This window comes from Tympanuchus pallidicinctus, unplaced genomic scaffold (genome assembly GCF_026119805.1).
Source record: "Tympanuchus pallidicinctus isolate F22 unplaced genomic scaffold, pur_lepc_1.0 scaffold2, whole genome shotgun sequence".
In the NCBI taxonomy this organism is placed as follows: domain Eukaryota; kingdom Metazoa; phylum Chordata; class Aves; order Galliformes; family Phasianidae; genus Tympanuchus; species Tympanuchus pallidicinctus.
Genome location: NW_026294721.1, coordinates 409,940 through 435,535, shown reverse-complemented (window position 1 = coordinate 435,535; position 25,596 = coordinate 409,940). Strand labels below are relative to the sequence as shown.

Below are 25,596 nucleotides of genomic sequence, written 5' to 3'. Positions count from 1 at the left end.
AAATGAGTTTTTTTCCTTTTACTAGCTCAGCTGGGATGGTCCATGAGTCATGGGCATGAAAACCAGTTTCTGATTTTTCACACTTAACGTTTCAAGACAGAATAAGCAGCTACGCATCTGATTGCTTCAGTGTTCTTAGACTTGATATCAAAGAAGTTATCAGCAGAGGATAACTGCAGAAGGAGAACAACATTCATAGAAACACAGAATCATTCAGGTTGGAAAAGACTTCTAAGATCACCTGGTCCAATAATCAACCCATCACCACCATGCCCACTAAACCATGACCCTCGTTTCATTTCAGGCGTTGGCCCTGAAATGCATTAAAAATTCATACAAACCTGTATCCACAATTTCCCCAGCCTATAACTTTCTCTTTTATTATTATTTGTACTGTTTCCAAGAGGTGCTAATAACCATTTGCCAAAGAAGGGGAACTTAAGACCATGTCAGAGAGTATGGGTAGATCTTACCCTTCAATGAAGGCTGCCAAAACCAGCAGAGAGAATTGTCTCTGCAGAGGGACTGGAGGCAGCAAATGGCTGCAAAGCAAAACCACTGCTGGAATCAGCAAGGCCTTTACTTTACCTGTGCATGACAACAAGCACCCAAGGCAGCAGCATGTAGGTTTGCATTGAAGGCATTTAGCAGACAGGCATGATGATGGTGGATGTAGGGAAGAAGGATGGCTGCCAGTGTTGTTTCTTTTTATTCCCCATGAAGCCTCAAAACACTCTGGCCAAAGGAAACAAAGGAGAGTACATGCATCGTTGGAAATGCTAAGCTGATGGAGAGAGGGCAGCCAAGGTGCTGAGGGCAACCTCCGCCACTTTCCACTGCTCTAAGAGCATCTATAGGAAGGTTCTATCCAAAGCAAGCTGCTAGGAAGATAGGTTTTTTTATAGCATGTCTCTTTTGGGGGTGGGTGATGGTGAAGTTCTTGTTTTGGGGTGTTTCATGCTTACAGAGCAATTCAGGTTTGGGCTGACCTCTGAGTCTGGAATCAAAACCTTCTTCAGACCTTCTCCCAGCTCATTTTTTCCTCCTTTGGATATCTCTTGCTCTTGCCAATTATTCAACAAACCCTTCCTTGTCTTTCCTGAACAGGACGGCTGTGTGGGAACCACTCCGTTTTCTTTGGTAGGAAAAGTCATGATTCTGAAATCTGGTTTTGTTCTGAAGTGGAAGAACACACAATTATTATTATTTTTTTTTTTTTTTTTTGCCCAAAGTTTCCTGCAAATCACAATCATAATGATCTGTTCTAAAAACTGAGCCATTTCATCCTGGCTGCGACCTTTCCAAATTTGATAGGAATATTTTTAAAGTTGGCAAACAGAAGCTCATACGACGAGGTAAAAATGTTTGTTCTGATTTTCAGTCTGCAAAGAAGATGGTTCCAAAATGGACAGTTTCTCAAGACAAGTTTGGATGTCAAACAAAAAAGGGCATTTGGGGATGAAGAGCGTTCCCCCACTCCTTTATTTTCTTTCTGTAGCTGTGCCTCGTGGAGAATTGGGAATTATCTCTAAATAAGAAAACATTGGTTTTTGAATGCTGTCACACTGTTGTCTCAGAATCTCCTGAAATGCTCTACAGGACACGGGTAATAAATGAAACACAGTGAAACAGAGTCACGTTTAGCAGATCATGTGCAAAGGCTAGGAATATCCTGTGATACCAAGGAAGACAGACCAGAGCAGATTCTTATGTGTAATAGAAATTAAGGGGAAAGTTTAGGTGAGGAAGGAGCAGGAGAGGGTGTTTTGTCATCTGGAAGCCTCAGTTTAGCCTGTTGCTGTGCCAGGCAAGAGATTCAGCAGCTGATAACAAAATATATTTCCACTCACCAACATGTAACCACAACTGGGCAAAGTTGCCTAATGGATAAAGTGCTGTACTAGGACTTACAAGCTTTTGATTCTGCTCCAACTTCTACCCTTGAAAATCATCAGCATGATGCTGAGTGAGCCATGCTGTGCTTTCTGATCCCTGTTTTTCTCTGTTGGTCTTTGCTGAGATGAAATATTCTCTCATATGTTTTACAGTGGATTGAATGCATTTTCCTTTGGCTCTTGGCTCAGCTATGCCTGACCCACCAGCACCATTTCAAGGATTCAGACCAGACGTTGTAACCTTGCTGCTCTTCTGCTAATGGAGCCATTGAGTTTCAAGCTGGAGCCAGGGCAGACAGACTCCCATGTCAGATGTCCCTGCTGATGAGACTTTCTCTTGGACCTGGGTGAGAAATGCTGGCTCCTTCTCCCCATCCTTTCTGAAGCCACAGCCAATAAACAAGGTTGAAGGAGGGAGCTGTGATTAACAGAGGCTTCAATCTGCCAAGAATTCATTAAAAAATAATTGTTAGCTTCCCACTCCTCTCCTCCCAGGCTTTGCACAAACATCACCAGTATGGAAGAAAGAAAGAGGACAGTTTGTCATGTACGTGCCACTGGTTTTGTAGGGCAGCTTTGTTGGTGGCAATGAGACCAGCCTGACTCCTTCTGAGGACAACGTCCTGGGTGCACTCAGTGACACATGACATCATGTGCCACGGCCATTAAGGGGCTGAGGTTTTGTCCTTGGTTGACATCAAAATAGTAAGGGCAGCGGTTGCCATGAGAGGGCAGAAGTTGGATATTAGGAAATATTTCTTCTCAGTGTGATCAGCCATTGGAACAGGCTGCCCAGGGAAGTGTTGGAGTCACTGTGCCCTGGATGCGTTGAAGAACTGTAGAGATGTGTCACTGAGGGACATGGTCAGTGGGCATGCTGGGATAGGTTGGGCTTGGGCTTGGCAATTCAGAGGTCTTTTCCAGCCTTAGTGATTCTGTGATTCTCTTATTCGAAATCTGATGGACTCTCATCCACGTTGTTCCTGAAGCAATGCCAGCAGCCCCACCACCCAGTACTCACACCTCCTACAAGTCTGCAACTCTAAAAGCTGGATATGATGTGAGAAAATGGAAAGAAGTGGATTGCTCAGCAATCCTGGGTGTCCTTAGTTCTGCTGGCTGCAGTCAGTCTTGCAAGTCTCCACTCAGAAACTCCTGGCTGGTGCAGTTTCAGAATAGCAGGAGCAGATGGGGCTGAGCTGAATGGAGCATGGCCAGGGAGGGAGGGAGTGAAACTTGATTTGTACAGGGCAGTGGCACTGAAGAGAGGGTGAACTCCAGGGTAGTGAGGTTATTATGTGTGCTCACAGGGTCATATCAGTAGCTGCTTTTAACAATTTTTCTTTTTCATCTAATGGTGTGGTTATAAGCTCTAACTAACCATTTGTTCTCATAGCTTCTAGTGATCTAGTTTTCACTGGATTATCATAAACCTCTACTGTATATATATGTATTTGTGGCATATATTTCTGATAGACACATCAGAGATCTGTAAGGGGAGAGAACATATGTCTTGGCATAATGGTTAGCTCCACACAGCATATTGTGAGTTGTTCTGCAAAAGCCTGTTCACAGTCTTTTATTTTTTTCTCCTGTCTCCTATGGAGGATGTAGATAAAGCCCAGCTACTGATATATATACCTTTATGTCACAGGTGTACATTCAGTTCTGTACTTATACAGCTCACCAGCCCGGTGCACAGCCATCATATAAACCAGTAAGCACCAGGTGTACAACACTGGCTTGCATGCTTTGGTGATGTGGGTAGCAAATGGGAGCAAGCTGTCTCCTCCACGACCCACTCTGACCATAGCAAGGAGCCTTTAGGAAAGGTCAGCATGGGAACAGGCTGTGGGCCAAGAGATGTGTCTTGCATGCCAAACCCATTGGAGGTAGGATGTGCACAATCATCATCCACCAGCAGCAGATGAATGGTGATGAGACACGGGCTTGGAGCCGATGAAACCAAAAGAGGATGCTGTGGGAGCTGCAAGCATCAGCACTTGGCAGAAGGTCTGCTCAAAGGCAGGGTCTGGCTCTGTGTCGGTGGTGATTTTCCAGTCTGGAGTGAATATAAATACCAACACAGCTGCTGTTGTTCTTGTGTGGGGCGGGAATAGGACCTGTGTGGGGAGGGAGGGAGCAAAGGGGACAGCGGACACAAGCGGGCACATCATCATTGGTTCATTTCCCCAGCAAGCTAAGATCATGTCTGAGAGCCTGTGAAACTCATATTTCCTCAGTTAATTATAGCACTGAAGGTGAGGGCAACAGCTCCCACTGACGTTAGTCACGTTGGTTGAACTCTGCTGCTCTGTTTCAATCAGGGAAGATTAGACTGGAGTCAGAGAACATCACGCAGGCAACTCCAGGAAAGGTCTTTCTCTTGTATTCTTCTTTTCTTATTTGCTGGATATTCTTTTTTCACTCCCTGTTCTGTCATTCCTACTGTCTCTCTGTGTCTTCAGTCAAGTTGATTTTAGCCAGCTCAAGCATTGGGTGATTAATTGCCAGCTTCAGAAGACAGCTCAGCAATGCAGACCATTTAGTCAGTGACTTAGCAACTCTCCAGGAGGTGTTTAGTGGAAACACAGCCTGCCCGCCAAGGCCAAAACACAGTGCTGATGCCTTGTGCTGACAGCCATAGGAGAGGGAAAGAGGGCAGGATCAATTCCAGAAAGCAAGCAGCTACTGGGAGCTTCATGATATGACCCACATTTTAGATGAACATCAGCAGTTTCTGGGCTCCCATTTCCACCTGGAAAAATGAAGGCTATTTGCAGAAAGTCCAGTACAGAATTAGAGTGATGAGAATTGCTGAAGGTATGACACATCTTATTGTGCAGTGCTGTTGAGCTCCGTCCTGGAAAGTGACCACAAAGTCTGTAAAATGAACAGCTTTGATAAGGGCAGATCCTTTGTTCCCTGGGACTGGAAAAAGCAAGGGCTGTGTGTGCAATGATATGGCTATGGAATGAGATGAAGCACAAAACCACTGACCTTTAGAGCCAAATGCCTCTAAAGTTTCACACAGGCCACTTCTTTTTTAACAGTCAAGGACCTTGTTGAACATCACTGGTGCCCAAGGAGGGTGTGGATGCCCCATCCCTGGAGGCATTCAAAGCCAGGCTGGATGTGACTCTGGGCAGCCTTGTCTGGTGCTTGGTGACCCTGCACATAGCAGGGAGTTGAAACTAGATGATCACTGTGGCCCTTTTCAACCCAGGCCATTCTATGATTCACTCTATTGGTTAGACATCAGTTTGCACAGTAGACAACAGCCCTGAACTGCAGATCCTCTGTGAGAAGCGTAGGGAATGGGTCTCAGCTCTGCCACTGAATTGAAATGTGTTGGCTATTGCTTCCTCCCCTTTCCACATGAATGGGAAGTGATTAGGAGAGAGGCAACATGGACTCAGATCTCTGTGGGAGAGCAAGAAATAGCACTCTATACTCTGGAGCAGATGTTGCAGAGAGGACCAGGCACACAAAGGCAATAAGAGAAGAGGTACTCCACTATGCTCCTCCCCTAACATCATTGAGCTGCAGATACTCAATGTCTGGGGCTGTAAATCCTCTGCTTTTACTTGGCTCCAAATTTACGAGTTAAAAAAAATTGCTGTCTTCAAATTGTTTCAGAAGAAAGGAAAAACATAAAACGCTCAGCTCAAGGCTGTAATAGAGAAGACATAATTTGACAATATAAATGAGCTTTAGCTGAGTTATGGAGTAAGGGAACATAACTGCAAATAACAGGCGCCACATTATAGGCTACATCTCTTCCACTACAAAGTCCAGGATCATTTTCTGACCCTCAAAGCGGCACAACACAGCCCCTGTGCTCATTTCCAAATGCCTTCTGCTCCCTCAGGCTGCCTGGTGGGAAGGGTCTACGACCACCAGAGGTGCCTTCTTGCTGTAACCATCACTGTAACCAGTGACTATGATCTCCCATAAATTGCCTCAGATAGAGTCACTGGCCAAGGCCAAAACTGTGCCAAGGAAAATCCTGACAGTCTCAATTAAGAGGTTACTGCTCAAATTCCTGTCCCAGACAGTTTAGTTTAGCAGAGATTGTTCCACCGTCAGATCTCACGGTCAGACTGTACAATCTCTGCCAGCTTAACTTTGAAAGAGATATTTTTAATGCAAATCTTTTGGTGTGTATTTGTCCACTGACTTCATTTTCTCCCTTCCTATAAGATCTCGTCAGTGGGCACGGTGGGGATGGGTTGGACTTGATGATCTTGAAGGTCTTTTGGATTGCTGTTCAATTATAAAAGAAGCACAAAGATATCACAGCTATTTCACAACTAGCTGACTAGTTATAGCACAATGGGCATAGAAAGTTACAGCACAAATTCTTTTCAGGTGATGATATGAAGGTCATTGGTCCATAGTAACTGAGTGACCTGGGTCTGTTCAGCCTGGGGAAAAGGAGACTGGAGGGAGATCTGATTCATGTTCATAAATATCTGAAGGGAGGTGGGAGGCAAATGGATGAGGCCAGGCTCTTCTCAGTGGTGTGTAGCAATAGAGCAAGCAGCAATGACCTAAAAATGGAACGTGCAGTACTAACATGCAGAAGAACTTACTTACAGTCAGGGAGCATTAGAACAGGTTACCCAAAGAGGTGGTGGTGTCACCTATTGTGGAGATATTCAAGACCCAGTTGGATGCCAACCTGTGTGACCTATTGTAGGGAACTGCTTTACAGGGCGTTGAACGCAATGATCTCCTGAGGTCTCTTCCAGCCCCTGCAGTTCTGTGATTCTATGATAGTCTGACCTCACCCAGATCCCTTTGATTTCATAGCAGCAATGAAATATCAGTTGGAAGGAGATCTGGAGACAATCTAGCCCAGATTCTGCTTGAATCAGGACTTATGCCAGTACTGCATTATGTTCACTGCAACTCTTAGGTAGTCGCAGAATCCCCTAAAGATGGAGATGTCCCCACCTTTCTGGGTAACCCCTTCCCATGCTACTCAATCCTCTGAGTAAAAAAAAAATAAAAATCATTTTCAATCTAGTCTGAGCAAAAATTTGTGGCCCTTTTTCTTCACTTCCAAGAAGCTTTCCTCTCCCAGATGCTGAAAAATTAACAGGTGCAGATGATACAGCCTGAAAGCTAGGGAAAAAAAAACCCAGAACAAAAAGGATTTGGCTCTGATGCTGGCCTGAAGATGAGAGAAGGGTTAGGAGGAATGGCTTTGACACTGCAGACAAACAAATTGAGCAACACCTCTGATGTGACAGAAAAAGAAATACAAGGGGAGAGACATAAAGAGACAGGTGAGGGCAATGACCTTGCAGAAGCAGTAGAGGAATTTTGTAGTGGCCAAAGCCAGAGAGGAAGGTGTAGTAAGAATAGATGTCCAAGATGATGAGAGCTTTAGAAACCTTATATTAATTTCCAGACTAAATTTATTCCCAGCTTGTTTACACCCATTTGTTCTTGTCCTAGCACTGTCCTTTAACATGAGTAACTTGTCACACTCTGCAATTTTTACCTCCCCAATGTATTAATAAAGACCAACACATCCTTGTTTTTTGCTAGGCTAAAGAAAACAAGCCCTCCTCCTTTCCTCCCATTGGATTGGCTCTCTGTCTACCTGATCACCAAAGAAGCCCTTTTCTTTATTTGTTCCAGCACAAATTCACCTTTTTTGGAGATGCAGCACCAGAACAGTCTCTGGTTTGCCAAGAGAAATCTTGTCCCATGCTATTAACACTTCACTGTCTTTGCTATGAATAGCTCCTGTACCGTGTTCAGCTACTGCATTCTGCTTTTCCATGACTGCATCCCATCAACAGTGACTAATTGTGCTATGATGAACACATGCATCCACATCCTTCCCCTGTAACTTCGTTGTTTCCAGTGGCTGAGCCCCCAGCTTAAAGCAGCTATTCTTGTTGTCAGTATCTAAGTACTCAACCCCATACTATTACATTTCATTCTATTTCTAATACCCCTGTGCTTAAGGTCATATGATTTTTCTTGTGTATTTATACTGAGGGCCTTATAAATACACAAGTTGATAGACTGAATAACTTCTAACCATCGTACCTCTGGATTATGAGATGGTCTTGTTGGATCTCAGACCTTCCATCTAGGGTAGTTTTAGCAGAACAAAGATTAGATGAGCAGTTTGATTCCTCACCTTCTTTGGAAGTGTCTGGCATTCACTGGCAGAGGATGAGAGACAACAGGTGAGGGGCCTTTGTGTTCTGAAGCAACAGTTCTCTAAACGTGACCGTAATCAGACAGAACAAATTCAGAAAACACCACAGGATAAAGGCAGAACTGTGACACAGTCTCAACGGAAAGTAGATGTTTCATATCCAGGATCCAAACACATCACATCTTTAGAAAATCATCAGATTTACACTGAGCCTTCTTCATACATGTGTCTTTCATAGAGTCAACGTGGAGCCAAGCAAACTAGAAGTCTTTGTTCTTTTAAATCTAGTTCTTCTTCTTTTATTCTACTGAGTTTCCATTTATCCACACAGTGTCACCTCTTCTATCAGGTTCCCCAGTGTTTCAACTGTCCCTCAGTTCCTTCTGCTGTCAGCCATCTAGCAGTGCTCAGAAGAGCTCAGGTCAGCATTTTACTCAAAGATGCCAGCCACAGAAAAATAGGAACAGTTGGAGATGCAGGTACCTCTGAGGCAATGGAAAACATGTCCCAAAGATGCCTAAAATGTGGAGTACACACAGTCTTTCCACTGTAGATTGATACAGTGGTGTTGAAGCCAGATCCAGTGGCATAACTGCAAACAGCCAACTTGCTCTCCTTTGGATGCCATAGGAGTGAGCTTCAAGGGGCAGCAGACTGAAGGAAAGCTCTGCAGAGGAAAACAAAGCACCTCATACGCAGCTGGCATGAAGAAACTTGTCTTAATATCCAAATTCCATCTTTAAACTCTCTTGTGCACCAGCTGGAGCACTTATTCCACCTTACTTCCCTAGACTGATGATGCACCTGCACCTGATGGGAAATTGCCACCATGTGCCTCTCCGGAGGTAGCTGCATTTCAGCTGAGGCAAATGATTGCTCCCTACAATTTCTCAGAATGGGAAAAGAAAAAAGAAAAAAAAAAACACAACAAAACGCTCCTTCCAGCCACTTCACTGACAAACTGTGTGAGTAAGAAGTTAATGGGGCTGGGAGAAGCTGCTGGCAATTCTCAGCTCTGCAGCTTTCCACTTGAACGCACTGCAGCTGAGCTAATAGTCAGCAAAGCCCTTGGATTCATACAGAAACCATTTGCATTTTTGACAGGAAGAGGGGATGGAATAGGGAATAGCACTGCTTTTTCTCTTCCTTTTTTTTTCTCTTTCCTTCCACGCTGCTGCTTTTCTGTGTTTTAAAATGGGGGCTGGAATCTGGTGGCTGCTGTCCTGAACATGCCTCAGTCTTGTGAAAATTGTTGCTCTCCTCTCCCTGCTTATACTTCCCTCAAGAAAATATATATTTATATATTTATATATTTATACATCCAAGGCTCGAGGCCTTTTATTTAATCTGGCTATTTGGGGAATTTTAGGTAAAATAGCAAAATAGTTTAATCGGAGAACACTTATTTCTTCCATAGTAAAAATACTTCAAAGTCATGGACAATTTGACCAGCTGGTTTTGAAATGCTGGGAAAGGGTTTTTCCACCTGATTTTTTACCAGCTCACCTCATGGCTGGTCAGATGGTAGAGTCTCCGAAACCCTGAGAGTTCCATCAGGCTCTTTAGGCCAACCTGAGATTTGGGAACCCAAAATATCCATCCTCCATGACACACTCTCAAGATCCTGGAGCCTCTTGAGAGCACTGGACTCCCCAGAGCCTGGGTTCTTTCCATTTTTTTTCATTTCCAGACAAGGAACCTGAATATTTCCTATTTGAGAGCTGTAGAGTTTCCACCTCTGTGGCATCTCACGTTTCATTTATCTACCAGAATTCTGACAGGAAAGCAACCCAAAGAAACCTGAAAGTCAAATGAAAAAGGTTTTTTTTTTTTCTGCTTTCTTTTTTTCTCAGTGAAAATTATTAAAGCATCTTTGCTAAGGAAAATGAACTATTTAGTTTTCATTTAATTTGGAATAAAGTCTTTTTTTTTTTTTTTTTCCTCAAAGTTGAAACATGTAGCTTTGTCAGGAGACAATTAGGCAGGAGCCTTAATGTGTTGTTGCTATACTCTTTTACTACAATACTTAGGGTAGCAATAAGCAGTTCTAGGTGAAAATGAGGTTTTAATGTTAGATCGATACAAATACATAAAGATGAACTATCTTTTCCCCAGGCAACTTATGGTATAAGCAGATTTAGTGTCTGGGAGGCTGCAGTCACATCAGAACTAAAAGTACTCTGAAAACCTGTTTCAAAGCTTAAGATCCTCTTGCCTTATTACAACCATAGCATCCAAATCACAGAAGTTATTGGGAAAACACAAGTAGCAGTGATTGAATCACTGCAATGTCCTTGTCCTGATCTCATTCACTGCTCACTGCATTTGGTGGGGTTTTTCCCAACTGCAATGAACATAAACAGAAGAAAAATGAAGGACATCAATGCAGATCAGTCTTTCCTGGTAGCTCTCAGACATTTAATAATTTTACGATGAATGAGTCAAAATTATCCCATCTCCAGGCAAGTTTACGCCATTTGCTTCCCTGTCCCATTCCAGACATTCCACGATTGACCATTTTGATGGTGCTGCTATTCAGGGAGAAGAGGTTTGGCTGCCCATTGGAGGTAGGAGAAGCTTTAAGCAGCAAGAGTGATGAGTTCAGTCCTCACCAGCTCAGCCAGTGGTGATCCATCAATGTTTGCGTTGACCGTTGGACGTGCAGTTGGGGCTGTGAGCTGCCCTTTGCACCAAGCTTTAATTACCTGTCATACCATGACGTTGGACAATTTCTCAGCCAGTGTCAGTGAAATGCTCAGCACATTCCCACCCCGACAGTGACCTTGCAAAGCTACATGTGAAGTAGCGATGGACTCAAGATAAGGCCCTGTTATTTTTCCACTGTTTTCTTAGAAAAAAGATATTAGCATATTATGAAACATTGACTTATTCCACATTATGCCAAGTTCTTTCCAACCGCAAGATTTGCCTCAGTTCCCTTTGTTTCTTGTTTGTTCTTATCCAACTTCTGTTTTCTTTTTCCTTTCTTCTTCTTCTTTCTTTTTTTTTTTTTTTTTGGTTTTAACTATCACTCTTCCTTGCGCCTCTCTCATTTCCTCTCCCAAACAGAAGGGGAATTTAAATTGCAACTGGTCACAGATGTAAAACCGGCAAGAGCATTCTCCAAAGACACTCTCTTTTACTGGGTTCATCCAGAGGTCACAGAGGTTGGCTGCAGGACAAGACGGAGCAAAAAATGTACCCAAACCCTACTGTGTCATCGTCATCCTACTTGGCTGCCAGCAGGATGTGGCAGGAGAGGTGGAGGAATGCTCCCCCATCGTTGCACTTGTAGAGAGTTGGGTGAAAGAAGAGACGTTGCCGAGCTTTGGTTTGGGCAGTCACACTTTTGGGGTGGCCAAAGAGAGAGGTGGGCAGCCAGGCTGATGAGGAAACGGGGAAGGTGGTCAGGGAGGGTGGGAGGGAGGGCTGTGGAGGAGACGCCAGGCAGCTGTCTTGCATGCTCTCAGCAGTTGCATTTGTGCCGGGGGGATGTTGGGAGGAGGCCCAGCTGCTGGCTGCTTGCACCATGCCAGCTGGTAGGGTGAGAGAAAGGGAAGGGGGAACTGGAGGAGAGGAAGAGGCTACCCTGAGGAGATGGGCACACTCTTATCCTGAGGTGGGATGATGGAAGGGAAACGCTGATTGAGGTATGTGTAGATGTGAGCAACTCCCTTGGCTAGAAGCCATAGGTTGAAGACTGAGATGTGCTCTGTTTTCGAAGTTTCCCCATGACTTGGAAGAACACGGAGCACAGTGAGCTAGGCACCAAGGAGCCAGAAACACAGAGATAAAATCTGGAAAAAGCCATCTGCTCAAGGAAGGTTGGCAGTGTCTTAGCCTAAAGAACCCCTCAATAAATGCAGACAAGTCACATCAGGAGAAGAAGATGAGGCTAATCACCTACTCAGAAAGCTTGATGGCACCAAGGAAAGTTGGTAACAGAGTTGGGAACAGCATCTCCAGCACTCCCGAACTGCATTGGCATCAGACATACTTGAGAAAGAGCACCTAGCTCAGACTTGATCTCACTGCTATCTTATGAGAATGGGAGAGCTCCCTGAGCATCATGTGGAAAAGGAATACCCCTGGGATCAAATGTTTATAGGGGATCCCAGGCACTGACTGGAAGTACACCATGGTAAGGGAAAAATGGAAAAAGCTATTCTCTGGTAACCTCTCATCGGTCTGGAAGACTTTCCCAATGAGGCCATCAAATAAATGATGACTGGAGGGAGGAAGTGCTGGAGTTTCCCTAGGAAACCCCAGGGAGATCAGAGGACACTGAAGCAAAAGACTGCAGAGGAAGAAAATTAAAAGTTAGGAAGAAGCAGAAGCAGGAGAAGTGACTCAGAAGAGAAGTGACTATATATCAGCGTTGGCACACAAAGAGTGAAAGAATAATGGTCATAACTGGAGCCCATCATAAAGTGGAGGTTATTAGTCTATAAATCTCATGGTGAGACTCTGAGGTTGTTCTATAAAACTTCTGGTAAAAGCTCATGAATGCTGTCTGATCACTTTGCTTGTCATACTGTCACCTCTTAAATTCAGAATACGTCCTAAGCCATCTGCCCAGGCTGACAAAAAACTGTGGCATTTTCAATTCATTTCAAGAGCACTTTCTCTTTCAATACATCCAGGTAAAGCAAAGTGCTTTGATGCTCCTTGGGTGCTCCTCACAGTGGGACCTCAGCTTGAATCCTGCTTCTCTTCATTAAAAAAAATCTGCCCTCACCATATAAATACCCACAACCTCCAATGTCATTGAATCAATTCCTCCAATCCCAAATGACTCCAAAGTAAGTGTTGGCTGCCTTGCCCAAGCGAGGCTTGAAGAGTTCACATATCAGTTTCCTTTGAAGAGACAGTCATACAAACTGGCTGTACTTGCTTATGGAATGCTTGTCTTCATTACCACATTTCCTTTTACTCAGTTTCATTCCCTTACTCTGTGTTATCAGCCCTAATATCACCTCCATCTCTTTGAGACTGGCAACATCCCCATTTACAAAAATAGCTATTTAGCTTTCATCAAATTGCTTATGGCAAGAGTCCATGCAGGTCAGTGAAACAGGGCTCAAAGACACAAGGGCCTATAGAGACCTCCAGGATAAGGACAGTGGTTTTCACTGTGCAACACTGAGATGTTTGTGCTAGATAAGATCGCCAGACAAGCCATAAATGATAATCTGTCTCTTTGGGAAACAAAGCATTTATTAGAACTGGATGGAATTTGATGGAATTTGTTTCATTTAAAATAAAATGGAGTTAACAGCTCAAGTGATATTAACAATTTCAAAGGGGTCATACAGTTATCAAAGGCTCTCTCTGTTTTGCTGGCTAAAGATCTTGGAATTTTTCAGCTTGAAAAAGAATCAGAATATACTTTTCTCCCTACATCATAAAAATTAACATTGAGAATTCCAGAGGATTTTTTTTCCTAAAACTTGATACTGTTTTTAAATTGCATTTTCATTGTATTCCAGATCTTCTGTTAGCCTGAATACATTTATTTTCCATAATATCTGTTGCATAAAGCCATGATGCCCAGGCTTGGTTATCCACCTCTAGCTACTGGCGAGAACTGAACTCCTCCTCTCCAGAGTCTTCAAAAGGATTAAGCTTTGCAAAGTTGGATAAAATTGATCATAGAATCATAGAATCACCAGGTTGGAAAAGACCTCCAAGATCATCCAGTCCCGTCATGTCAGGTCTGTTGCCCTCCAGGCTATCGTAACTGCCGTTAAAGCAGTTTTGACCCTTCAGTTAAGGTATTTCCTTTCCTGGTTCATTATCCTAAAGCAGAAGCTTTGACCTTTAAGAGTCCCTTCTAGCTCATGATTCTATGAAATATCTTGAGTTGGAAGATTACCCATAGAGATCTTTGAGTCCAGCTCCATGCCATCCATTAGCCTTATGATGCCAAAAGGCATGAGAGGATGAAGGGAAAACCACACATAAAGCAGCACACTTCTAAGACTTATAAAGGTGCTGTGTCTGTACTCGAATGCCTGGATCTTAAATCATGAGGTTTGCAGTGTGTGAGACCCTTTAATATGGGAGGAGCAGGAATCCACCCCTCTTAGATATGCCTCATTCTCCAGATCATTCCAAATGTCTCACAACACCTGTCCTAAACAAGAACAGTGACCAAAAGATACTGAAATCCCAAAGATACTCATCCTAGCAGTTGTCTTCTTCCAAGAAACCATCAGGTGCCCCTGGCTCTGCAGCAGGACTTGGGGCTGCTCAGCAGAGCTGGGAAGTAGAGCCACAGCCAGGACATGTGTGGGATAGATGGCTGCATGCTGATGTATCAAAAGAGGTCAAAAGGCAGAAGGGAGAACTTCTAGGAAATGCACACGTAATCTGTCACACTGCTTTCCAGCCCCAAGAGCCAAAGAACAGATACGGGAGGGATCTTCTGTATTCTTATTTCCATCATTAATTTTCCATAGTGCAGAAACAAAAGAAGAAGTATTATACTCCATGATGAAATGTTGGGGTCCTTCTCCCCTTGCCTGCCTTCATTTTAACCATCTCTGAGCAAAAACAACAAAAATGAGCACAGAAACATCAAATCATCTCCCCATTCCATTACTGCACAGCAGCAATGGCACAAACAACCCTGAATCAGAAAAGTTTTCAGCCATCATTCTGCTTCCTTGGTTTCCAACTGAATTTCATTTCCTAAGTGCTTATCCTGCCTTTGCAAAAGGTGAAACTACTGCCACTCAGAGAAGAGGTCATCCATAGAAAAATGGACGTAATTCCCCCAAAAGTTTTGGCAGAGCCAGGAAGAGGCAAAGTAATTGCGCCTCCCACTCCGGCTCTGCTTTGCTTTATTTGAACATCTTCATTCCATTCAGCTAATGTCTTTTTTTTTTTTTTTTTTTTCTTTTTGGCTGGATTTGGCCAGTGTCTGGGTGACTGCCAGCCCAACCTGTAATTTCCCCATCCTCTGCTACCCAGCATTCGCCCACCACCCATTCCCTGCTTTGTTATTTGGCTGAGAAATGCGGGATCGGAGTTGGACGCCGAAAGGACTTGGCTTAGAGGAGTTTCAAAAGAAGATACAGATCTTGCACAACAAAGAAGATGGTGAGATAATTCCAGGCATTGTTATCAGCACTTCGAAGGCCTAGGAAGGGAACATGAATGGAAAGAGAACAGCCAGGGTGCAGGGCCAGAAAGAGGACTGGGATTTCTCTTCTCTGTCAGCACTGCTGTGCTTGACTGCAGAACAACACATCTCCACCACATGTCCACCCCTCCCTCAGCCTCTTGCAGGAAGAATGCAGCCACTTCTATTCTTCCCTCCAAATATCACTCTTTGTTTCAAATCATAAGCATCCACTGTAGGTGGAGAGCCATAGATGGTCCTGATAGGAGAACCTGACACATCTCACTGTGTTCTTTGGTACCCAGCTGGATGCTGGAAAACTTTCAGTTCCACACAAAAGATGAAGTAGTGAGTGACTTTCACATTAATCACCTCTTCTTAGGACAGATTGTACTTTGGCCACAGAACAAAACCTTGGTCTCCAGTGGCTTGGACTGCTCCACCATTAATCTAAGTTCAGATGCCAACAGTACACCCTAAGCACAATCAATAAATAAAGTTTACCTCGACAGCACTGCCCTATCTGATGTATAGCTCAGTTTCTTAAGATATTTGTACTTGCTCATTGCATTGGGTGCAGCCAAGTCATCTGTGCAGTTTTCCTACTTGTCTTTTCAATATGTTCATTTCTGTGCTTTCTATCACAATGATTCTCCCATCTGATATCCTCTGTTGGCTCCATCTCATAAAATTCCAGACTTTTTTTTTTTTTTTAAGAGACATTACTGTTATCACAAACATACACTTACCATAGAATCATAGAATGGCTTTGGTTGGAAGGAACATTAAAGATAAAGCTCCAACTCTGCCATGTACAGGGTTGCCAACCACAAGATCTAGCTGTCCATGGCCTCGTTCAACCTGGCCTTGAACACACCTCAATACACAAGTGCACCTATAGGTCCATCTGCATAGGTCCATAGGTACAGAGATGACAAATTCATCCACTCCAGTGACAGAAACACTTCATGTTACTTCCTGACTCCCTCTCATGTTATTTCCTCACATAACTTTCATTCTGACACATGGCTCATTCTACTCTAGCCTCTGTAGGATGCCACTCATACCTGGTCATTAGCATGTCCAAGGAAAATATCACTCATTCATGTTGTCTCAAGCTCACTGCACTTCATATTTGTGGGTGAGATGAGCTAATCCTTCTTCATCTGAGAGCATACATTCTCTTTATGGACACTCCTGATTTAAACAAGACAATCTACGTGGTCATGGCATCCAGCACTCTGAGATCTGCTAACAATTTCTCTGTGTTTTTCCATCCAGATTTTTCACAGTTGTTCAGGACACCTGCTAGCTTCATCAAGAGATGTTTGTCTGGCTGGCAGTGCTCATCCTTTTAAAATGCCAGCTTGAGGACACTCTTCTGAAAGTTCCGACTGTTTATCTTCTAAGGGAACTGCTAACTCAGAGCAAGCTAAGAGAGATGATCCAAACGTGGGTCTGGTATGAATTTAGTAAAGCGGGATGCCTCTGTTTGGGCTATCTGAAATTCAAGATCGTCTCACACCTAAACTTGAGATTTTTGACATCCTGAAGTGGATTTAAGTCTAGACTGCTTGGTCACCTCAGAATGATAGGTGATCACATCACTGGTCTTTTGATCTGAACCTCATTCGAGAGGTCTGCACATGAGACAAGCAGCTTGTAAATCAATGATAAGCAGGGATAACAAGAGGCACACATCTTGTCATTCCTCCCTAAATCCACTCTCCTTATTAAGCATGGAAAAGTTGTTGGACTTCTTGCAATACATGAGGGAAGCTCCATGGAGACATTTGGATTTGTTCTGAAAGAGCAAGAAGGGAAAGTCCTGAAGTTTTGGGATTTTTCTACATGCTATTAATAAAAATAATTCATAAATCAACAACGACCGAAGGGTCACGCAGAAAGAGTCTGCTGCCTGGCTATATGAGACACTCCTGTGTGGGTGTGAGAACCTCTTGAAATGGCAAAGGACTCTGGAAACAATGAAGGAGAAATGAATTACATTTTTTTGGCAGAAACAAATCAACAGTTCCATCCCCCTCTCCTTCTTCTCCTTTTATTTTTATTTTTTTTCAAACAGAAATAGATACTTGAAAAAAGAAAACCAACAACGTTTTTTTTTTTCCTCCCAACTCCAAAAATAAAGCTTTTGAATAAAGAACTTACTCTCTTTAATTTTCCTTGCCCTTACCCCCCCCCTTACTTTTGAACATTAGAGTTCTGGCAGTTCTCATTAAAAAAAAAAAAATAATAATAATTTTATTTTTTTTTTTTGTCAACCACATTTGTGTTGAAACGCAGACAGAAGACAGGATGGCTCTGGGGATTGGTAATGGGATATACAGCCTTTCACCTTGACATCATCACTTTGGCTAGCCCGGCTCAGTAGTGGCTACACATGGATCCCTGTGGCTGGTTGGTGGTCCCACCATGTGTCACTTGGAAAGATTCCTCCAGGAAAACCTTGACCAGGGAGATCTGCCTGCAGGGAAGTGGGCAGCTTGACTCCCTGCAGAACTCTTTGTGGGCTCACTTGTTCCCCAAACACTTTAGCCCCATATTGAGATAGGACAAGGGGGAATGGTTTTAAACTGACACAGAGGAGGTTTAGGTTGGAGATTAGGAGGAAGTTTTTCACCCAGAGGGTGGTGAGGCACTGGAACAGGTTGGCCAAGGAGGCTGTGGATGCCCCATCCCTGCAGGCATTCCAGGCCAGGCTGGATGTGGCTCTGGGCAGCCTGGTCTGGTGACTGGCAACCCTGCACATAGCAGGGGGTTGAAACCAGATGATCATTGTTGTCCTTTTGAATCCAGGCCATTCTATGATTCTATGATTTCCTTTCCCCCACTGATTTCCTTGTTGTGAGTATCTGGAGTACAAGCAGCATGGCAAAACTTCTCATAATGGGCTCATGCAGCTCTTTCTGCTGTCATGGTGCAGTTGCATTGCAAGGTTCGGAGGCTCTACAGCACTAAGAGCTCTTCCCATCCTACAAAATTAGAGGAGAACCATCCCAACAGGAGGACTGCAAGTGATCTCTGCTAGAATTTCATTGCTCTTGCTGTTGAGAGCCTTTCCCTCGTGTCCATCCCACGTCTTCCACTGGCACTGAGGGATGTGATTAGTGGGCATGGTGGTTATGGGGGTGACGGTTGGTCTAGATGACCTCAGTGGTCTTTTCCAATCTCAGTGATTCTATGATTCTGTGATTCCTCCTTTGAATTTAAGCTTATCCAGCAGGCCCTGATGTCCGTAAGTGCCTCTAGAGGCCACTTCTCAATATTGCTTTTCTGCACTCACCCACCTTACTCAGCACTGATGCTTTGTAGTGAAAAAATGACTTGGCTATAGGTATCTTGTTGTAAACAAGGATCTAAAGCACAGGCACTGAGGTACTGTGGAAGTAGCCTCAAACAAGGCAGCCTTTTTCCTTTCAAAAGTGCAAAACAGCAACTTCACCAGCATCTGGTTCACACGGGCTGAGCCTCACCCTTAGCCATTAATATTAGCAGGCAGCACTCTGGAAAAATCTGTCCTCACTAGCCACCAGGAGTGTAATAAATATATTCCACAGCAGTGTTATCCACCAAAAACGTGTCCTGTTTAACACGGGGCCCGTCAGTCCCTTGGATGCTGTCCCACGTCAACAGATAACCCTCCTGCTACCAGTGTACCACCACCCGTGTGCAGGTCAAAGTCCTAAAGAACATTATTTTTTAGGAGCGGGAGAAAGGAATGTGACATTCAAATAAAACTACAGGGGGGAAATTTTCAGATAGACTGAAGTAGAAGTGATTGCACCAGTCAGGAATTTTTGCTGGGGCTCAATGGCCTTGCCAGCAGCAGTGAGGACCCTCTGAGGGCTGGGATCAGCTGAGGTGCCACCTGAAAGTGCAAGGCCAGGTTATTTGGAGGTGAAAAAGGAACCTGTTTCTTCTGAGTGCTGTTGAGTGATATTTAAAGGAAGATTGCAGCTTCAAAGGGATCCTTTGGTGGGTTACTTCTGCTCTGTTTATAAAAGCCGAGGCCACACTGCAATAGCCAATGTATCTACACCTCACTTTCCTTAGAAAAGCAAAAACACAGACCAGTGTGGACAGGAATACTCCACTGCAGCATCATTCATCTATAAGTAACTGATAGCTCATAAATAAACTTTTCACGCTACAATTCCGTGTCTATATTGGCTTTGTTTTTCTCTTATCTTAGGGATACAATCTGCATTTACAGAAATGTGCCTGTTTAGCTCATCAGAGGACCTGGTAGGAGACCTCTTTCTCCTCCCTGAGGTGTGAGGATTGATTCGAAGCACTGAGGAGTCCCTGTACAGACTCCTAATGCCCTCAGGCATTCAAGCTTTCCTATCTAGTGAAACTGCTTTAGCTGTGAAGACATAGATGACCAAAACCACTTGAGAAATCTGGTGGTGTCTGAGATACCTTCCTGGGGCTGGCAGTATGGCATTGAACCAGTGGGAGCTGGAGACTAAGTGGGATAGTTGTACTCAGGCAACTAAACCAAACCCACGTACTTGTTTTACAGGCTTACACTGGATGCTGGTTCTTGCTTCCATCTCTGTCCATGTTTTTGGCACGTCTGACTCATAAGATGCTTTTATAAACAGAGTTGGGAGCAAGAATGCGAGAAGATCCCTGAGCTCCTTCCTCCCAGCCCTGCAACAGTGGGCTTGTTTGCAAAAAGCACCACTATTTTCTTTGTATTACACGTTTAATGAATAGGTCTGTGAGTGCCTGGTGTTCCTTTGTGCTGGGATCTCCCTGAGGAGCAGGAGAGAGCACGGAATGAAGCGGTGTTTCATGCTGTTGAGATGGTGGCTGCTCTGGCAAATCACAGCAGTGGAAACCAGTCAAAGTTGTGTATTCAGAAGTAATGCACGTACGAATGTGTCTTAAGTAGGTAAATGGGGATTTTATGAACTGTTTCTTTAGGGATCCAAAGTCTGTCTTAAATGAAATATAAGTGTCTAAGTCCTTTTGTGAGCCTGGGCCTCTCTGGTCCTTTTCTGCTTCTGTAATCTGAGGATCAGCACACTCGCCTGCCTTAGAGGATGTGGTAAAGATAAATATATTAAAGACGGTAGGGTGCTTGATATTGTAATGATTGAGGCCAGATATCTGTAGCAGAAGCAGAAGTAAAAAGAAATAAGATAATAATTGACGAGGACTCTTGCCAAGGTATGTCTTGGCAGCCAGCTCGGCAGCAACCTATCATTTAAGATGGCGGGGTTCCCCTCACCTTCTAAAACCTAGTGGCACTGGGGGATTTGTGAATGTGAAACAAGCTCTCTCCAGTTCTCCGACTCTTTTATATTTCCTCACGCTGCTCTTGAGTCGTTCTTAGGCATGCTTCCCGATGGCTTGGAAATCTCCAGGCACGCATTGAAGCTTCTATATTTGCTCTCAGCCTCTGCCAAGATTAGCATTACCACTCTATGGAAAAATATCCGTCAACCGGATATAAAAGAATGGTGCGAGGAAGTAGAGCTATGTCAAGGCAGCACAAATATAGCTTATGCGTGTAGGGGAAACTGGCATATTTTATTTTTCCATCTGGCACTCTTTTTTTTTTTTTTTTTCAGATTACCCTAGCTATAGCATAATGCATAGGATCCTTCTAAGATGCCTGATTTGGGTTCAAGTTATTTCCACAGGCTGCTTTGGATAGAGATGGGCCAACTTCAGTTAGCGTTCCCTCCAGATAAACATTTAGGGGTTTAGGTGCTTATCTGTACTTCTCCTTCTGATCTAAGCTTCTAGGACTACATTCTGAGCGAGTAAGGAAGGCTATTTTGCTCATGCTGACACAAGACCCGACCGTTTGAAGTGCTGAGCACTGGAGGAACTCTATGCTGGATGGAATTGAAGGAAGCGTGAAGGTTTTAGGGAATGTTTTTCATCACTCTTACATTGTGTTGCATTTCTGCTTGCAGGTACATGTCTGAACAAACGTGACTTTCCTCCCAAGAAGCCAAAAAAAAAAGGATTAAAGGTTATAAAGAGCAGTTAGTTCCTCTGCTTTTGTCTCCCCAATGTTAACAGAAGCAGCTTAGATTCCCTCAGAGCCAGCAGGGCAGACAAATGAAAGACAGTGAGATTTGTCAGAGTGAATCCGATTGGAAACCATTTTGGTGTAGCACATGCATTGAGGGATAAACATGTCAGGTTTCCCAGGTTAGATGTCCTCAAGGCTCTCTGGGGCTGTCAGTTCATTACAGAGGCTTGGCTGTGCTGTAATCACTGTTTTCATTTGGTCTTTCCCACAATAAGTGCAGGAGCCCACCTCTCTCCCTCTCACATCCTTGTCTAGTCTTTACTCTTAATGTTGTCCCTCTTCTCAGCCAAAATGGTAAATACATGTGGCTTCTGATACCCTGGACACTTAAGTTTGGTACCTAATTGATTCTTACTGTAGGTTCTGAAGAGCCAGATAACTCTAGGAGGCAAACTACAGATAGAAGATTAAGATTTCAGCTTTAACGTTGGCAGCCTTGACAGTATCAGCAGCATTGCATGAGTATACCCCTAACATAGGGTCATCAGCATAGGGACATTGGTCCTGCCTATTATTCCCAGTTTCCTATTCAGCCACATGAAGAAAAGGAGTAATCAAGGACAAATTAGACAGATTAGAAAGCTGGGCAGTCAGCAACTGCATGATGTTCAAGAAGAACACGTGCCAGTTTCTGCACCTGGGACAGGGCAGCCCTGGCTCCATGAACAAACTGGGGGATGAGAGGCTGGAAACAGTGCCCCAGAGAGGGATCTGGGGGTTCTGGTTGGTGGCAAGTTGAATCTGAGTCAGCAATGTGCCCTGGAGCCAAAAGTGCCAAAAGATTTTTGGGTGGTCCTGCGTGCAGCCATGATATGGACTCAATGATCCCTATGGGTCCCTTCCAATTTGGGATATTCTACAGTTCTATGGTTCTGTGATGAAAGACTTATTTTCCTCAGTTTTCTAAATCTCATTGCTTTCCTTCAGCAGTGATAGGAGCAACAAGTCTCACGTTTGAAGGTTTTGCTTAGTTTTCTCCTGATGCCATCTCCAAAATGACAAATCCACCATATTTGAAAGCTCCTTGGGGATTTTTTCACCTAGTTTTCAAAGTTGTACACTTTCTATTTTAAGCAGTCACTGAATTGCCTCCAAGAATTTGCCTTACACTGAGATTAGATGCTTGGGATTAAGCCAAAGAATAAATGCTGATAACATTTAACATTTGGAAAAGTGAAGGCACAATTAATACAACATTGGTTGGATGCGATTGGGATTCCTCAGCGCTAGGTGCTGTACAACCACACTGAGCAAGCTATGGAACAGTCACAGAAGTGATTCAAATTAAAGAAACCTGAGTTAAGATCAGCAGGACTGGCTACTCATTTTTTTGGACAGCTTTTAAGGTCTTGCTGCTTACTGCAAAGTGATAGCAAAATGGCTACACGTCTGAGAGCTACTTGCATGTGCATCCCACAGTTAGTTCCCTCTCTATGCAAACACACTGTAAATAATTGTAACCAAAGGAAGCGACAAAGGAAGCAAAAAGAATAAGAGAAATAGACCAGCAAATTGCACACCTTTTCCTGAACACAAAAGAAGTTTAGTTCTTCCTGCCCTCCTGAGGATCTGTATGTTCTAGAAAGGCACACAACCTGTGGTAATACATCAGATAAACCAGAAATGACCTGCAAGACTTAAGTTCAAACTGTGGGTGAATACAGCCTTGGCTCCCCTGGTAACTTCAGGAACAGTGTAGATTCGTAGAATGGTTGAAAAGGACCACAAGGATCACCTAGTTTCAGACCCCTGCTATGTGTGCAGGTTTGCCAACCACCACATCCAACCTTGCCTTGAATGCCTCCAGGGATGGGGCACCCACAACCTCCTTGGGCAACCTGTTCCAGCGAAGCAAAGATATATAGCGAGGAGGTGAAATAAGGATCTGAGAGAAGAAGCATCTTGGTAGACTTACTGTTTCATCCTCCCTGGAAGAGGGGGAACAAGTAGTCCCATATGCTGAGCCAATGGTCTGAGCCAATCCATCTAGCCGCGAGCACTGACCCAAGGTTGCTATACAGAAGCACTCTCCTGAAAACCTGGCCCGGCTACTAAGTAAGCTATTTTCTTTCTTTCTGGGAGAATCTTAATGGGCAAAGATGTTCCAGATGGCAGGCAGCCACCTGCCACCAGGATTAACAGTCAACACAGAAAGCAAAGCTTCGGGAAGAGCGCTCCGCGATTGTTCCTGCATGCATGGAAGCAAACAGATTCAGAGCAGTGCTCAGTGTAGCTAAATCTTTCCCTTATTACCTTACTGGGAATTCAGATAGTATTACCCAGAATCCTCCTTGCTGCAACTCTGCCTTGAAAAACAATCTGTTTTGGAGCTCAGCATACCCTTAAGTGACTGTATTATTAGGATTTAACTTTGAACTGCAACATTTGGAATCCATTATTCAATCATTAATTTCCTCTGGTTTTCCCCCCAGCTTTAATGCTTCATGCTGGATCCCTGGGCTCTGTGGTCCAAGCAACACTTCAGTACAACAGTTTGTACTTCAACAAATGCTGTGCTTCATCATTCTTTCCTACTACAGAAGCCCATGTTTGTTTTAACCACTGATCCAACGGTGTGCCCTGGCTTGGAAGTGCAAGAACCAGACTCAGGCCTCCTACCTTAAGCTGGCCTCTGTTATTGCTCACCCTATATTATTCTCAAAAATCCCAGGTAATTCTAAAAAAGATACTACCAAGATGGCAGAGAGAGATGCTGCAGCCCCTGAAAGGCTTTTCCCCTTCAAAAATAGAAAACTGATTTATTTCTAGTGTGTATTGATCACCTATCAGTGCAGAATTCGATCCGCAATCTGAGAATCGAGTTGTAGAAATGCAAGCTGTGGTGGTCATCAAGACAATGTGCTCAGCATTCGATCTCCCGGTTCAGTTTGGAAGCCTGAGGTTCTTCTAACTGGATAAACTCCAAAACATTAAGGAAAAAATTAAAAAGTGGTTTTCCCATAAAGTAAGCTGTTGGAACCTACAACTGTCAGGGGAACAGTATTGTATAAGAGAGCGACATTTTAACATAGTGGCTTCAAGCACGTAATTCTTTCTCCAGGGCTAAGGTAGGCAACTGATTCAAACATGGTATCACACCTTATTGCAGGAGTGGCTGCACTAAAATCAGTTAGCTGGGACTTCAGCTAGTGCAAAATGGTGTAGACTCACTAAAAGCCATTGTCATGGTATTGTTCAAAATCTGATAATAGATGGACGTTATAACCATTTATACCCACAGAGGGTCTGGCACTGTAAGGCCATTTGTGGGTTATGTCTGCTCAATGTAGGCTCAGATTGCAAAATTTGACCCTAAAAGGAGGTAGAGAAGAAATATTAATTCCTAATGACTGAGTTTATAGGAGATTGTGATATTGCACAATGCTGTTCTTAAAGGAGATGATGTGAAAAAGAGGGAAGAAGTATGAATGGTAACATGGTTCTGGAAGCCAACCGAATGGGATTGTCTGGAAAGAACCCTCCATCCAACAAATCCGTATTGACAGCATATTGGATCTGAAGACAGACAGCAGAAGCTAAACTGATTACTGGGTGAAACAAAGAGAAGAGAGGAAGGACAGCCATAGTTATACAAACTACTAAACCAGAATCACAGATCTTACGTAAAATATTGTTGGAACATCAGTGATTTGTGGGGCCTAAGATTTCAGTTTTAACCTCATCCAAAGTCCATTGAGATATATGGACCACTTTGTCTCATTCTAAAGTTCCAAAGATTTTGACACGGTGACCACTGGAAGTTTAACCAGAGATGCAAAATTTAACTTGGTCTGAACTTTATGAGCTGTTGACAGATTGTGCATTTTGAAGAAGATGAAGAAAATGCATCATGATTTTGTGGTCAAAGTAGGAGAGAGGAATGCAGGTGACACGAGTTGCCTTCTTGGCGCTGCTGCAGGCTTGTTGAATTGACTTTGACCAGTTCTTTCCTTTTTAGGTCATCTGTAAAAGAAGGATATTACATTTCGTCTCATCTCAGTACTACAAAAGGGAGCGGCAGAGGATTTTTCTGCTCTTTGCTGTTTTATGGCTGGGGGAGTTGGGATATTTGGACTGCAAAATTGCATAAGTTCTTTTGCTGGTGGGAAGGGACAGAAGCCTCATGGAATTATGGGGTCTGGGGCTATGTGGTGCTCCCTGTTAAGTGAGGCTGGGGGTCAGAAAGGGAAGACACTGAAATTCAGGAAGTTTTCATCTTCCAAGGCCTTATCAGTGTGCCTGCAAAATGCCCTTCATTTCATGCTCTCTTTCAAAGCATTTATTGCACAGGTAGTAACCCCCTTGCCTAGAGTGC

At 43.7% G+C, this 25,596-nt stretch overlaps 1 long non-coding RNA gene across 1 annotated transcript in view; it reads right to left on the bottom strand.

The window, feature by feature from the left end:
- Positions 1-25,596, bottom strand: part of LOC128080567 (uncharacterized) — a 74,208-nt gene that overhangs the window by 14,149 nt on the left and 34,463 nt on the right. The window contains exon 4 of the long non-coding RNA XR_008206768.1: positions 7,965-8,746. This is a non-coding gene — a long non-coding RNA (uncharacterized LOC128080567). The remainder of the gene's footprint in view (positions 1-7,964; positions 8,747-25,596) is intronic.